Here is a 16,515-nt window from a genome sequence, read left to right as displayed (position 1 = left end):
TTTTTTTTTTTTTTTTTTTTTTTTTTAAGATGAAGTCTTGCTCTCATCACCCAGGCTGGAGTGCAGTGGGGAAATTATGGCTCTCTGCAACCTCTGCCTCCTCGGTTCAAGTGATTCTCCTGCCTCAGCCTCCAGAGTAGCTGGGATTACAGGTGCCCACCACCATGCCCAGTTAGTTTTTCTATTTTTAGTAGAGACGGGGTTTTACCATGTTGGACAGGCTGGTCTCGAGCTCTTGACCTCAGGTAATCCACCTGCCTTGGACTCCCAAAGTGCTGGGATTACAGGTGTGAGCCACCACGCCCAGCCTCTTTAAACTTTTTTGTATCTTCCTAAATTTATATAATATATATAATTATATATTTATTTATTATATATTATATATTCTGTATATTTATATAATATATAATTAAAATAATCTATGTAGACATGAGCTATTATTATTCTTTAGATATAGGGTTTCACTATGTTGCCCAGGCTAGACTTTGACTCCTGGACTCAAGCAATTCTCCCACCTCAGCCTCTAGAGTAGCTGGGAATACCAACACATGCCACTGTGCCTGGCTTATATCATTACTGAATGTTATTTTTAATATATTTTTAATTTTTAATTTTTATTTATTTATTTTTTAAAGACGGGGTTTCACCATGTTGGTCAGGCTGGTCTTGAACACCCGACCTCAGGTGATCCGCCCACCTTGGCCTCCAAAGTGCTTGGATTACAGGTGTGAGACACTACGCCCAGCCTTATTTTTAATATTTTTAAGAAGCTAGTTAGAAAAAAGGGGCACTGGGCAGCCTAAATCACAGAGTCTGAAGACTATTATTACTAAGTTTTAGTAAAACTCGCTTCCCAAAACATAATATGAGCACTACTTTGTTGTTCATGAATAGCTAAGAATGATTGTTTAGCATAATCTCCCATTATTAGAGAATTTAAAGTAATCATTAAAAATGGCATTTATAGGAATACTGAAAGAATACTGGCCTTCCTGGATTCAAATCCCTCATCCTCTCCTTCAGTGAATATTATTTTGTACTTTCTGTGGGCCTGGAACTATACTAGCCATTGGACATACAAAGAATAACCCAAAGTCTTGCATACAGACTATAGACTACACTAGCTTGTATGACCATCACCAAACTTCAAACTTTCAAATTTTCTGGGTCTTAATTTATTAGTTAATCTATCTGTCTATCCATCTAAAAGGATAGAAATGGAAATGGCTATATGGCTCTGAAATTCAATGACCATGATTTCTGATTGTCAGGCATGCCAAGTATTCTACTTGTTAACTGTTGCACAGTTTTATATCTGTGGCTCACTGAAGACCTAAATGGTGATTCTGTTCCTAATGCTTGTTGAATAGCCACTAATATTGTGATGAGATGGAGAAAAACAGGTAAGAGGAAGAGAACAACTGAAATTACCAGGAAGTATAAGCAACCCATCTCCTTACTTAAACTGTACTGAGTTAAAAACTAGAGGGGTAAAAAAGTAGAGGGAAGGCCAGGTGCAGTGGCTCACGCCTGTAATCCCAACACTTTGGGAGGCTGAGGCAGACAGATCACCTGAGGTCAGAAGTTCAAGACCAGCCTGACCAAGATGGTGAAAGCCCATCTCTACTAAAATTACAAAAATTAGCCAGGTGTGGTGGCATATGTTTTTAATCCTAGCTACTTGGGAGGCTGAGGCAGGAGAATTGCTTGAACCCAGGAGGCAGAGGTTATAGTGAGCTGGGAATGCACCACTGTACTCCAGCTTGGGTGACAGAGAAAAAAAAAAAAAAAAGTAGAGGGAAGGAAATGGAAATGGGGGTGAGTATGATCTCAAGTACGATCTAAACAGAAAAGTAAATGACAAAAGACTACTGTCCTCATCTTGATATGAATTGGTAAGAGGATTACCACTGCCCTTTGGAGTAAAAGTAGGAAGTACTATTGCCACCATGATGTGTCAAGGTCCCTATTCTAGGTTAGTTTTTATCCATTAGCTCAGGGTACACAAGGTCCCTCCCTGCTTTGATGGCAGTAAAAGTCTGTCAAAGTGCAGACTTCTCAAAAGTCTAGGCCTGGCTCTCCCACTGCTCAACTTCAACAGGGATAGACAGCTATCCTTGATTTCTTGCATCAGAATTAATTTCTTCCTTTATAGAAATTAATTTCTTAATTTCTATAGAGTTCTGTTGATTTAGTATACCATATTATAGTTTATGGAATAGCTAAACTGTAGACTGCAAGCTCCTGAAAAGCAGAAAGGGACAAGGTATCTTTGCTTGTCTGTTACCTACAGCAGGGGTCTTCAACCCCCAAGCTGTGGACAACTACCAGTCTATGTCCCATTAGGAACCAGGCTGCATAGCAGGAGGTGTGCAGCAGTCGAGCGAACATTATCACCTAAATTCTGCCTCCTGTCAGATTAGCAACAACATTGGATTCTCATAGGAGCATAAACTCTATTGTGAACTGCGCGTGCAAGGGATGCGAGGGATCTAGATTGTGTGCTCCTTATGAAAGAATCTAATGTCTGATGACCTGAGGTGGAACAGTTTCATCTGGAAACACCTCTCTTGTCCCCCACCCCGCTGTCTGTGGAAAAACTTTCATGAAACTAGTCCCTGGTGCTGAAAAGGTTGGGGAACTGATGGTCTACAGTGTTTGTTAGATTATCATAAGGAGCAGGTAACCTAGATCCCTCACGTGCGCAGTTCACAATAGGGTTCCAGCTCCTATGAGAATCTAATGCTATGGCTTATCTGACAGGAGGCAGAGCTCAGGCAGTAATGCTCACTCGCCCACCACTTATCTCCTGCTGTGTGGCCCAGTTCAGGGCGTTGGGGACCGCTGAAGTAGAGGACCATGAACATAGCAGTGCTCAACTGATGTTTCTGAATTGCCTGAGAAAGGTCCCATGCAAGTACTGAAGGAACCTATACTTCAGTATTCCTATCAAAGATTTCTCATCATTTTCAGGAAAATTGGTAATAAGCAATGTTTACAAGGAATAGGGCAGCACCTGAACAGAAGGTCCCCCCATATGTGACCAGTGGCTGTTGGCCAGGAGTGTGAGTTTAGAGAAGTAACATTTCTGAGAACAGCCTGCCGATGGTGATGGAAAGCAGCCTAAACTTTGAGGTGGCTGTATTTGGAGGGGAGGCCATTTTGTGCTCTTTGGGGAAAATGTTAATGAGAGGTTTCACAAATGTCAGACTTGCCTGATTAAACGAAGCCAGCTAGGTAGATGTTTTTCATATTAATGCCATCTCTGCTGAAAGAGCAAAGAAGGGGAAGAAAAGGAGGTTTGAGAAAGGAAAATGATAAACCTCAATTATTTACCAAAGAAATTATGCTGCTGCTAACTTAGGCAAGGATATCAGAGAACTATTATATGGCAGGCATGGCTATTCCACCTCCTTACCCATTTCAAAAAGAAAAATTCAAGCCTTGAAACACAGAGAAGAAATAGAATAGTGAGACCAGTGCCTGGCCTACAGTGTCTACTGATTAAGAATTTCAAGGAAGCTAAGGAAGTTAAGTTGTAGAGAAAGTTCCATTTGAACAGTTACTCTTAACACCTAAAGGAAGCAAGTATAGGAGGAAAGTCATTCAAATAATTGATAGGCTGCTGGGCACATTGGCTCATACCTGTAATCCCAGCACTTTGGGAGGTCTAGACAGGAGGACTGCTTGAGCCCTGGAGTGCAAGACCAGCCTGGGCAACATGGGAAGACCCCTGTCTCTACAAAAAATTTAAAATTAGCTAGGTGTGGTGGTGTGCACCTGTGGTCCAGCTACTTGGGAGACCGAGACAGGAAGATCACTTGAGCCCAGGAGGTCGAGGCTGCAGTAAGCCATGTTCACACCACTGCACTCCAGCCTGGGCAGAAGAGCACAACCCTGTCTCAAAAAAAAAAAAAAAAAATTGAATGTTTAAAGGATTTGTCTTTAAATTTTTTCAAATGCATATTTTTTTTCCCTCTTCTTTGACTTCACATGCATAGAACTGGATTACTTAGAATCCCTGTTTCTGACATACCCTCTCATCACTGCTCCTAAAACTCTTACCATAGTTTCTGCCACCTAAATTAAAGGGTGGAGGTGAGCAAATACTGTTGATTAAGAGAGCTCAGCCTCCTTTTGCCCTTGTTTCTCCCCAGCCCAGCCTGCAATTGTGTCCCAATCAACCAGCATTAATACAGATACACAGAGGTATTTATTTGCTGCTGATTCTGCCTAGCTGTATTCAGACTCGATCTCCATGTGTATTTAATAAATCACACTAGTTAGGTGGACAGGATTAGTTCCAAGTCACCTAATGACTATATCATGAACTGCAGCATTAAAGGGATTAATATTAATCTGAGCCATTGCAGTTCAGTGGAAAAGCCAGTTCATTCTCCAACAGAAGCTCAGGCCGGCAAGAAATCCTCAACAAGACCAGGAAGATTAATGAGGGCTTCTACATTCTGCCTGCAAATCTTCACCTACTAGGGTGTGGGGTAGTGAATCCCAGCCCAGACGAGCTCATAAATAACCTGCAATATCACAAGTATTTGGGGCAGCTGAGCCCCAGCAAGGGAGGGCCAGCTAGCCCTCTCCATCTTCTCCTCCTGTAACCCACACCACTGAGATGGCACAGGAATTTTACAGGCCCACACAGCGGCCGGTTTTGTTTTCTTTCATGAAAGGGCCCACACCTCGTAAATCACTTTCTTATTTCAGGAGAAGTATACTGACTGCAGTACCGACTCGTATGTACTCAGAAGAACATGAAACTTGTAGTTAGTGCCACCTGCCTAAAGCTGGAAAAATAACCCGGCTTCCGTGATACACAGAATGTGCTTTCAAGTCACAAAAGCTTTCCTTTGCTCAGCAGCACAATTTCTCTTCATTAGCACCTACAATGTGCTATATCTGCACTAGGCCTCTGAAGTTCTCATTCAGAAATACTTTATTGGCCCTGCCAAAGTGAGCACTCACTAGAAAGTATTGTACCTACAAGACACCACAGGAACCAGCATTTCCACACACCTTAGCCCCCATTTCACCATTTGGAGACCATCAAGATGAGCCTAGCCAAGCCTCAGATTTCCACGGGACAAGGTACAGCTTAAATTTAGCTGTCTCAGAACGGAAACTCGTGATGCCAGTATGAGACACAGAGAAAGCAACAGGCCACATTAAACTCAATTCACTGGAAAACCTGTTTCTTCCTCAGTGACTTTACAGGTACCCGAGGCAAACACAAGGAGCAGTGTCTCATGGGCAGAGCTGTATCTGCTGATGAAACCCAAACAAACAGTTGTTTCTACCTGCAGCAGTTTCATAGTCTGGGAACACCAAAAGTATGGGTTTACCCCAACTAAGATCTTTTAACCTGCATAGATAACAGCAGGTCAGCTGTCCGCATTCCCTTACAATGTAGAATCATGGAACTGCTAACTAGAATGGTTAGCCCCTACTAACAAAGGTTACTGAATTGAAAACTAAACTTTAGTAGCATTAAAATAAGTGAACTGAGGGCTGGGTGCCAGGTTATCCAAAGTTTATAAATGCTTGCCAATCAACCTACACACAGAGCTGCCGTGGCTACAGCTAAGCAGAAGAGAAGAGGCCCATTAAGTGCATTATCCTTCAACCCCACAGCAGAGTAGGGCAGAGAGAGATTCAACATTTTCTAAGTTTGTAAACAGTGCACCATACTTATAGAAGACATATTTAAAAGTGGGACCCACTCAAGCTCTTCATTAAGTAAAGGAGGAGCTGAGGGAATTGTTATAGCTGGGTCTCTGTTTTTCAGTCATAAAGGATGAAAAATTCTTATTTGTTGGGCAAATGCCCTGACATGGTAGGGAACCAACCCTCAGTTCCACTGGAGTAGTTCAACCTTGGGGAAATTCATGGGGCAAAGGAACAGTTGATTCTACAGCTAGCAAAGGCAGTTCACTTGAGTGGGAACAGAAGAAATTAGGCCCATAGCCAGAATTTATGTTTTCCTGAGAGCCAAGCTGGTTTACATGAAGTCACCAAGGGACTGATAGGGTCAAATGACAGAGGTTTTCTCATCACCCTTACCAAACCAAGGTTTGTAAGTTCCCATCAGACACCCTAGCCTTGCTTCTGACAAGTCAAACACATAGAAGCAGTAGCATAAGACCATCCTGGAGAAAAAGATGGAATGTGCAGCAACTTTTCTTGATAGATGCAAAAGGCTCGATTCTCTCTTCACCTACGTTTCCTGTACCATTACTTCACTTTTCCTTCCCATCCCCTGCAGCTTCTCTCTTAGTTCTAAGAAAATTAACCATTCTACACATAGACTCTAAAGCCCTTTCTTCAGAGCTGAGTCAGGTTTTTTTTTAGGCTCACACCAGTGGTGGCCCCAGAACAACTAAGGGCATTAAGCAGAAGTGTCATCATACTAAGATCATGTGTATACACCACAGCAATCTGCTTAAACATGCACCCCTAATGTAGAGTGACCAGAAGTATTTACAGTACTTAAGAGCTCCTCTGCTTCTTGCCACACATTCCTGCCCTTTTAATAAATAAGTCCTGAAACCAACAGAGGAAAGATGTTCCCAGACATGGGGTACTTGTGTTATAGTACTCTATGGAAAGGGGACTTCTGTAAGTGGCAGCAAACTTCCTTTCTTCAAAGCACCCTCTAAAGGAGAGTACCCTGCACACTGCTGAGTCCCCAGGCCATCATGTACACAGGAACAGGGCCATCCAGCGGGATGCATCAGGCTCCAGGAATGCTGAAGTCCACATATTTGCCATTCAACACCAAAATGGCTTTTCAAGTTCAATCAGCTATAAATGTTGCTTTGTTTTAATTTTCCACTGAACTTCCTGGAACCTATTATCCAACTGTCAGGGATGTATATTTAGCAAGAGCAACATGGCCTCTTTGCCGCTGCCCCACTGCTCATGTCACCTCTAATAAATAGAAAAATCAACCCCTTCCTCAATCCCTGCTGCAAATGTGGCTTGGGGGTGATAAAGAACAGTCTTGGTGTACAGGCCACAAACTGATCAACCTCCCACAGTTAACGTGTAAAACCCCAAATCTCTCCTAGGTTAATGCTGCTGCACGGTTTTCTTAGTGCCAAGAAAAACCTCTAGTGCCTATACTCATTGGAATACAAGTGTATATGCCAGCAGTAGAAATGACCTAAAAGAGATCTAACACATACTAATAGAAATCTCAACCAATACAGGTATATCACACTCTAAAATATTTAGTGCTAATACAGCGTATCATGTTTAATAGGAATAATCTGAAAAACCCAAATCAGGACAAACAAGAATAGGCAGGGCAGATGTACAGCTTCAATTTCATCTCAGGAAGCTAGTTTGAAAATATAACCTCCTTTTGGTCAATAGAACAAGAGGCAAAACTATTCCTACTCTGTCAAGATTCTTTTGCCTTTCCCAGCTACTGACACTTTTTACTCTGACATCAAACAGTAAGAATAGACTTGCCTTGAATGAGAAACACATGTACCCTATCACTTTTCCAATTCACCACTTCTACCAACTACAAATCCACCTAAATCCCGTAACTATCCACATGGCCTCTTTCCAGTTCCACATTAACCAGCACAACTCTTCAAGCCCAACAGAAAAAGATGAGGCCTATATATGTTTAAAATATAGTTGGTTGTATTTTACCTAAATTATACAAATGAAAACAAAGAACCAAAAAATGACATTTTTCTATAAGCCATAAACAAAGAATATATTAACACTAAAATTGAAAGCAATTTCTAGGACTAACTCAGCATCACTAAATTAGCTTCTGGTTAAAATTTTATGCCAACAGATCTAGAATGGGGAGAAAATTCAGAAGAACAGTAAAAAAAAACCTTGCCTTTCATTCTGCAACTAATAATGAATTAAATTCCAGATCCATAAACAAGGACACACAAAAATCATTAAATAGGAAGACCAAAAATTCTAAAAGACAAAAATGAAAACAAAATCCCAAACCAGCCTTATCTCAACAAATAATAGTGCACAAGAATCCACTCATCAGCTATGGGAGGTGAAAAGGCAATATCTCACTTACAAATAAGAACAGTGAAGCAAAGGTTTAAAAAACCACAAACTCAGCTTACTAAAGAAAAAGAACAAGCTTCACATTTACAACTTCTGGGGACTGACCCTGACAGAGGGCAAAAATCAGTATTACAGGGGAAATAGTAGACCTCCTTCTTGCCATTTCATTTTCATGATCTTACACTCATTTCCCCAAAGGTCATCTTACTAGAGCTAATGACTAAAATAATATACACCCTTGCATCCACAGATTTAACATTTACTATTTCAGCTATTCAAGAGTGACTCTGAAGGAAGTCCCAAGACAAGCTGTAATTAATAACTTTTCTGAGACATGAGTTTGATTCCTGCTCCAAGGCTGACTGGTAGCAGTAAGTTGTTCACCTAGTGAGTGGGCTTAGCAGATTACTCAGTTGTGCAAATTTAAGACCTCCCTCCTCCTTTTTTAAAAAAGTACATAACACTGTAAGTGCATAACTCAATGAATTTTGCAAACTTAACCACCCATGGAGTTGGCACCCAGATCAAGATATAGAGTACTGTTAGGACCCAGAAATCTCAGTCATGACTTCTTCCAGTTGCAATCTCTCCAAAGATAACCATCATTCTAGCTTCTTAAACTACTGATTTTCTCTGCCTGGACTTTATATAAATGGTATCATGAAGTAGAAGTTCCTTTGTGTTTGGCTTCTTTCACTCAATATTATGTTGGAGAAATTCATCTGTGTTGCAATATATTGTAGTTCACTAATTCTCATTTATGTATACTATTCCATTATGAGAATACACCACATTTGGCTTATCCTTTTATTTCTGATGTAGTTTCCTCTTTTTTGGCTTCTATGAACAACACTGCTATATACATTCTTATAAACATCTTTTGGTGAACATACGTATGATTACCTACTGGGCATATCCCTAGAAATGTAATTGCTGGCAAATTCTTGTAGATGCAGCCAGCTTTCCAATTTACCCTATTTACCCTTAGGGTATGAAAGTCTGAATAACTCCACATCCTTGCTATCGCTTGATAGTGTGTGTCTTTTTAATTTTAGCAGACTATTATGCTTTAAGTGTATTAGTATTCTATTGTGGTTTTGAAGTTCTCTAATGACTAATGAAATTGAGCACCTTTTCTTATGTTTACTGATTATTTATGTATCCTCTATTGTGAGTGTCTGTTCAAATCTTTCTCCCATTTTTCTACTGGGAAATCTGCTTTTTTCTTATTGATTTATACAGGTTCTTACAGGGACTTCTTTTTTTTTGGCCAAGGTTGGTGATTTGTGAGTATCACTATAACTATTCCTTTCAAAAACAAACGTTTACTGTATTTCATGTATTCTCTATCATTCTCTAGTTAGTGAGCTCACATTCTAATTTTTAAATAGCAGAATCAGAATCAGAATCTTCTGATTTTATCATCCTGAGGCCCTTGGCATCTAATAGCAGCATGCACTGAAGTCCATGTTGCAGTAAGAGAGCTGAAAATCATCCTCCCACTGTAACAGGAACAAAAGTGTGGGGAAAGAGGAAGAGAGAAAGCAATACTTTCCCTGGGTTGAAAGCTCTACAGCACAAGGCCTGATTAGTAAATGGAAATTCTAGATAGTCTCTGAATAGAATCCTTTTCCACCTTTCAAATAATTTACAGCTTAATGTCAGCTAAATTTAGCAGCTTCTCCCATTTGTCCATGGCAAGGAGATTCTTGGCGGGCTTTCCATGGTCATTACAGACCTTCTCATAGATCCCTGAAATACGATGTGGCCATCAAAATGTCAGCACTTACCTGCTGCCCACACTCTGGACACATGGTCCAGTTCACAGGTCAGTGACTGATAACAAGAGGAAACAAGACCAGCTTTAGATCTAACTCAAGAATAGATACCCGGCCATCCCCATGTTCTCAATAATATAAGCTAATAATAATAGCCAATTACTTGGCCACATCAAGAACTATCTAAAGAGGCAGTCCCAGTTGAGCACGGTGGCTCATGCCTGTAATCCCAGCACTTTGGGAGGCCGAGGCGGGCAGATCACCTTAGCTCAGGAGTTCAAGACCAGCCTGGCCAACATGGCAAAACCCTGTCTCTACTAAAAATACAAAAATTAGCTGAGCGTGATGGCAGGCACCTGTAATCCCAGGATCTCAGCTGCTCAGGAGTCTGAGGCCAGAGAATCGCTTGAACCTGGGAGGTGAAGGATGCAGTGAGCAGAGACTGTGCGATTGCACTCCTGCCTAAGCGGCAAGAGCGGAACTCCGTCCCCGCCGCCCCCAAAAAACCACACACACACACACACACACACACACACACAAAACAAAGAGACAGTCCCTCCCAGAGCAATTACATAAAGGTGGAAGAAGCAACATTAATAAATAGGAACAACCAGGTAGTGGAACAGCAGTAATTCTGTTGATGAGAACGCCCATGCTCAGAAATCTTCAATGAATGATTTCCCACTTCTATTAAAACTGAATTAAGGGGAATAACAGAATTTAGAGCTGTAAGGAAACAGACACTCACCCAACCCATTTCCTATCTCATTTGTGTTTATGTGTGTGTGTAAAATGCAGCCAAGGTCAAGAGAGGTAAAATCACTTACCTAAGGGTAACACATGTAATTATGACAAAGCCCAGTCTATATCTCAAGTCTTTGGACTTCTTCTTAGATATCTTTTAACTATACATACGTAGTAACCTTGCTGAGTTGGTATTTAAGGCCATCCAGAACATGAATCCAACCTATCTATTAATTGTTCTTTCTGACTGGAGATCCTTGCTTTCCCCCAAACCTATCATCCTATCTCCATCATTCTCCTTTTACCCTTCACTTCTCCAGAACAGCAACTCCCACTCATTTAATGTGATTATATTTGTATTACACAAAGCACCCACAAGTGTCTGGCACACAAAAGACATTTAATAAAAATTTATTGAAATGACTCTTTAGTAGAGAAACACAGTGAAAGGACTCCAATTTCTTTTTCTTTTTCTTTTTTTTGTTTTTTGGAGTCTTGCTCTATTGCCTAGGCTGGAGTACAGTGGCATGATTTTGGCTCACTGCAACCTCTGCCTCTCAGGTTCAAGTGATTCTCCTGCCTTGCGTCCCAAGTAGCTGGGATTACAGGTGCATGCCACCATGCCCAACTAATTTTGTATTTTTAGTATTGACGAGGTTTCACTATGTTGGCTTGGCCAGGCTGGTCTTGAACTCCTGACCTCAGGCAATCCGCCTACCTTGGCCTCCCAAAGTGCTGGGATCACAGGCATGAGCCACTGCACCTGGCCAGAACTCCAATTTCTATAGCTAGGAGACAGATTTGCCCAGAATTAGAAGTAGAGTACTACCTCTTAATATTTCACTGAGGTGACCAAGTAAACAAACCCACACACACACACACACACAAATCTGCAGATAATTTCAGGAGGTTCATTAATCTCCTGAAGCCCATTCCTGGATCCCAGATCAGAATGCCTGATCTCAATGCTTCTTGAACCAATGTCTTATATAAAATTTTCATTTTGGTATGTGCTACCACACCCAGATAATTTTTTACTCTTATTTTTTTTTTAGAGATTGGGGTCTTGCTATGTGGCCCTGACTGGTCTTGAACTCCTGAGCTCAAGCAATCCTCCTGTCTCAGCCTTCCGAGTAGCTGGGACTACAGGCTTGCACCACCACACCTGGCTTGTATAAAATTTTTAAAATTTACTTACTACTATATAAGGAAGAACTTTTCCTTTTACCTAGTTTCTTTTATTTTTGGGACAGAGTCTCACTCTGTCACTCAGGCTGGAGTGGAGTGGTATGATCTTGGCTCACTGCAACCTCTGCCTCCCAGATTGAAGCAATTCTTCTGCCTCAGCCTCCTGAGTAGTTGGGATTACAGGCACATATCACCACACCCAACTAATTTTTTTGTATATTTAGTAGAGATGGGTTATCACCATGTTGGCCAGGCTAGTCTTGAACTGCTGACCTCAAGTGATCCACCTACCTTGGCCTCCCAAAGTACTAGGATTACAGGCATGAGCCACCATGCCCCATTTAGTAGAGATGGGTTATCACCATGCCCCATTTAGTAGAGATGGGTTATCACCATTTAGTAGAGATTAGCCACCATGCCCCATTTAGTAGAGATGGGTTATCACCATGTTGGCCAGGCTAGTCTTGAACTGCTGACCTCAAGTGATCCACCTACCTTGGCCTCCCAAAGTACAGGGATTACAGGCATGAGCCACCATGCCCCACCCCTTTTACCTAATTTCACCTTGAAGATTATGTTCCTAAATGCTAATATTCCAAGACCAGAAAGTATTTTATTTTGTCACTCTCTGAAATCTTCTCAGATTTAAAAAATATGTATCTTTCTTAGATGCTGCAACCAGAACCACACATGGCATTCAAGGTCTTTGCATGCTGTAATTTTGTTTTCAAAATTCTGTAGGATAAGGCCCATGACTGTGAGGACCTCTTTAGCTATAAAGCAAATAAGTATTCAGAGAACAGTCCACATCCCCTTTCTAAGTCAGAATATAGATTATAAAAGGCCAATGAATCTTAAATATAGTTTAGATTTTCCCATTAAGTATATATTGGCTTAAACTTAAACCTTATATACCATTTTTCTGTTTGGATATATTTTTGCAGTTATTTTATTCCTATTAGAAGAACTTAATTATATGTGAAGATGAAGACTTCACATATAATTCATTATGTGCTTTCTAAAGGCAAAGGCTTTGGAGTCAAAAAGACCTGGATTCAAATCCCAGTCCTGGTGTGACTACAGCAAATAAGCTTCTCTAAGCCTCAGTTTGTGTATCTGTAAAATGATGAAGAAAATAGCCCAACTCTACCTCTTTGGCTTGATAATTAAACAAAATCATGTCTATAAAACATTCAGATAAAAATAGCTAAGGAAATTTTTGAAAAGGTAAGTACTGAGAGGGTACTTGCTTTGTATATTGAGATTTATCATAAAACAACAATAATATTTGAGATAATTTAGAGTACTTGGTAGAAAGTTGGATTAAATTTTTGGAGTCCTTCACAACTTTCATGCCGTGCCTTAGCCTGGAGAACTAAGGCTGCACAGTGTGAGCTGCCTGAATGACAGGAAAAGGCTTGCAGACACCTTAATCTTTAAGCTGTTCTCACTCAGGTGTAGCAGTATTCATATGGAAACAACTTGAATTATTCTTTAGGTAGCTATAGCAGTAACAAGTCATCAAGATTTTCCAAGACCTCAGGGAGGCTGTGTAAGGCTTTTTCTAGGAGAAATCTGTAGAGACATTAGCCATTTTACACCAGGGCAATTTACATTCAATTGATTTTGACAAGGGTGCCAAGACCATGCAATGGAGAATAGTCTTTTCAACAAATGTTGGTGGGACAACTAGATGTCCACATGTAAAAGAATGAACTGAAGCCCTACCTCATGTCATATACAAAAATTAAGGCCAGGCACGGTGGCTCACACCTGTAATCCCAGCACTTTGGGAGGCTGAGGTGGGTGGATCACTTGTTCAGGAGTTCAAGACCAGCCTGGCCAACACAGTGAAACCCCATCTCTACCTAAAATATAAAAATTAGCCGGGCCTGGTGGCATGCGCCTGTTATCCCAGCTATTCAGAAGGCTAAGGCAGGAGAATTGCTTGGGGGGGGCAGAGGTTGCAGTGAGCTGAAATCACGCCACTGCACTCCAGGCTGGGGGAAAAAGGAAAAACCCTTTAAAAAAAAAAAAAAAAAAAAAAAAAAAATTAGCTCAAAATGGATCAAAGATCTCAATGTAAAAGCTAAAACTCTTAAAAGAAAACACAGATGTACATTTTGTACAAAAGTTTCTCAACCTTGGCACTAATGACAGTTTGGGACACATAATTATTTTTTTTTTTTGAGATAGTCTCGCTCTTTTGCACAGGCTAGAGTGGCGCAATCTGGGCTCAACCTGAACCTCCATCTCCCAGGTTCAAGCGATTCTCCTGCCTCAGCCTCCTGAGTAGCTGGAACTACAGGCATGTGCCACTACGCCTGGCTAATTTTTTGTATTTTTAGTAGAGACGGGGTTTCACTGTGTTAGCCAGGATGGTCTCCATCTCCTGACCTCATGATTTGCTCGCCTCAGGCTCCCAAAGTGCTAGGATTACAGGCGTGAACTATCGTGCCCAGCCACATAGCCCTTTACCATGAGGGCTGTCCTATGCATTGTAGGATGTTCAGCAGCATCCCTCCTGGCCTTGATCCACTAGATACCAGTAGCACACCCGAGTTGTGACAACCAAAATGTCTCCAGATATTGCCAGATTGCCTCTGGGGGGCAAAATCACCCAGTTCAGAATCATTGTTTTAGTCTTAGTGATGATCCTTATCCTCCTCCCTTGTGAAATTGACAATGACTACATCATAACTACATGAATGCTTATTTGCTTAGCAGATGAATTCTAAGAACTCTTCAGAGAAGTCATTAAATAGTCTAAATCCATAATTTTGGGATAAACTCAGGACCTTGCCTAGTGCCAATAGCACCATTTTGAAAAGTTAAGTTTAATTTCTTCCATTGGAAGGTCATAGGTCAGTATGATTATTACTATTATTTTTTTTGGTATGGCATTTCTGTTTTGTTGGTAACAGCTTTATTGAGATATAATTCACCCCTTTATTGAGATATAATTGACCCCTTTATTTTTTAGTACATTCAGAGTTATGTAACCAAGTACTATATGATGATTTTTGAAAATACTGATCCTCTTATATTTTAAACCACTATCCTAATTACTCGTAGCATAACTAACAGGGAACTAAAAAACAAAACCAAAATAAAACAATAGGCTAGTCAATTTGGCATTGTCTACTCAAAGCCACAAAAAGTTATGTTCTTCACAGCAATCAATAACTTAGTCACATATGTACAATAGAACAAGCTATAACAGAAGCAAACTGAATGACAGAGTTTTGCCTGAAATTTAGTGTCACTGTTGTAAAGAATTAGGAAAAATTAAGTCACTCCTAAACCAATGACCTGTACCAGGAACCACAAACATTCCCTCTTTCTGCCTGCTTCCTGAATTCTGGTGTCATCAGCTAAAGGTGAATATACAGACAAGTGCCAACTAACATAGCAAGCATCCTAAGGTCAGAATCCTTTTTACCATTTATTTGACTTGTTTTGATTCAGATTGTGAGTTCCTGTAGAAAACCACCACCCCACTTGATGGAAAGGTCATGGTTTCATTTTTCTAAAAAGAGGTTCTACCTCTTTTTCACTGCTAGTATAACTACAACGCCACTGCGACCTTTTTTTTTTTTTTTTTTTTTTTTAGCTCTGGAACAATGCTTGCCTTACTGCTATCACTGTCTAATCCAGAGACTGTGGCTGGCAGGAAGAAATGGCTCTGGAAGCCACAGCTGTTATATGGAACAGCTACCATCTTTCAAGTATGAAAACTACTTCCAGCTCCTTCTTTGACCAGTTTGTTCAGTCCAAATTTCAGATCTAATCTGAAGCCAATAAAAGGAGCTGCGGCTTCCAAGACCAAAGCTATTTTGTTGAAGAATACTATCAAGGGAACTGTATATGCAGCCAGACAAGAAGCCAGTTGCAAGATACTCCAGAAATACTAGGCCTAATCCTTCCCCACTGTCCAGAAAACCTCATATCTCTTGCCAAATCATGTGAAAACATACTCCATCTGACTCAGTTACTCATTTTTCTCACATTTACTGACCATACCCATGCAGATGGTATGAAAGTTTATTCTATCTTACTTTCAATTAATGTCACCATATTTAATATTATACTTTTAATAACAATGATAAAATGACAATAAAAACCATTTAGTCATTATGTACTATATAGTAGGTAGTATACAGGTATCTGTAGGTTTTGTTACTGCCCCATTTTTACATTTATTTAAGAAAATTAATGGATAGTAAATGGATTCCGTGGAGGAGTGTATTATCTATGAGTTTTAACACATGTACTGACTCATGTAACCACTACCACAATCAGGATACAAAACAGTTTCATCTCAAAAATCACCTCATACTAACCCATGGTAGTCACACCCGCGTCCCACTTCTTTTTTTTTTTTTTTTCTGTCACTTAGGATATGCTTAAGTTACTCCTTTTCACACTTCTAACCCCTGGCAATCATGCATGTTCCTTTTTGCCACAGTTTGGCCGTTTCCAGAGTGCTATATAACTGGAATCATTCACTCAGCAGAATGACTTTGAGATCCACCCAAGTTATTGCATGTATCAACAGTTCCTTCTTATTGCTGAGTAGTATTCCATATTGTCCTCATTTTATAGATAAGGCACTGGAAGTGCAGAAAGGTTAAGCAACCTGCCCAAAGTCATCAAGGGGAGGCCAGTATTCAAAACTAGTCTGCATGGCTTTAGAACTGATACACACTCTTTTTTTTTTTTTTTTTTTTTTTTTTTTTTG

At 40.4% G+C, this 16,515-nt stretch overlaps 1 protein-coding gene and 1 long non-coding RNA gene across 12 annotated transcripts in view; both read right to left on the bottom strand.

The window, feature by feature from the left end:
• The window catches only part of GBF1 (golgi brefeldin A resistant guanine nucleotide exchange factor 1), a 135,599-nt gene that overhangs the window by 62,561 nt on the left and 56,523 nt on the right, over nt 1-16,515 (bottom strand). The gene's annotated exons all lie outside the window — the stretch shown is intronic.
• The window catches only part of LOC116553850, a 1,718-nt gene continuing 564 nt past the window's right edge, over nt 15,362-16,515 (bottom strand). Inside the window, exon 2 of the long non-coding RNA XR_004269942.1 lies at nt 15,362-16,481. This is a non-coding gene — a long non-coding RNA (uncharacterized LOC116553850). The remainder of the gene's footprint in view (nt 16,482-16,515) is intronic.

The sequence above is a fragment of the Sapajus apella genome, unplaced genomic scaffold, assembly GCF_009761245.1.
Source record: "Sapajus apella isolate SASKATOON/1434 unplaced genomic scaffold, GSC_monkey_1.0 scaffold13, whole genome shotgun sequence".
Classification (NCBI taxonomy): Eukaryota; Metazoa; Chordata; class Mammalia; order Primates; family Cebidae; genus Sapajus; species Sapajus apella.
This window is presented reverse-complemented; position numbering and strand designations above follow the sequence as displayed.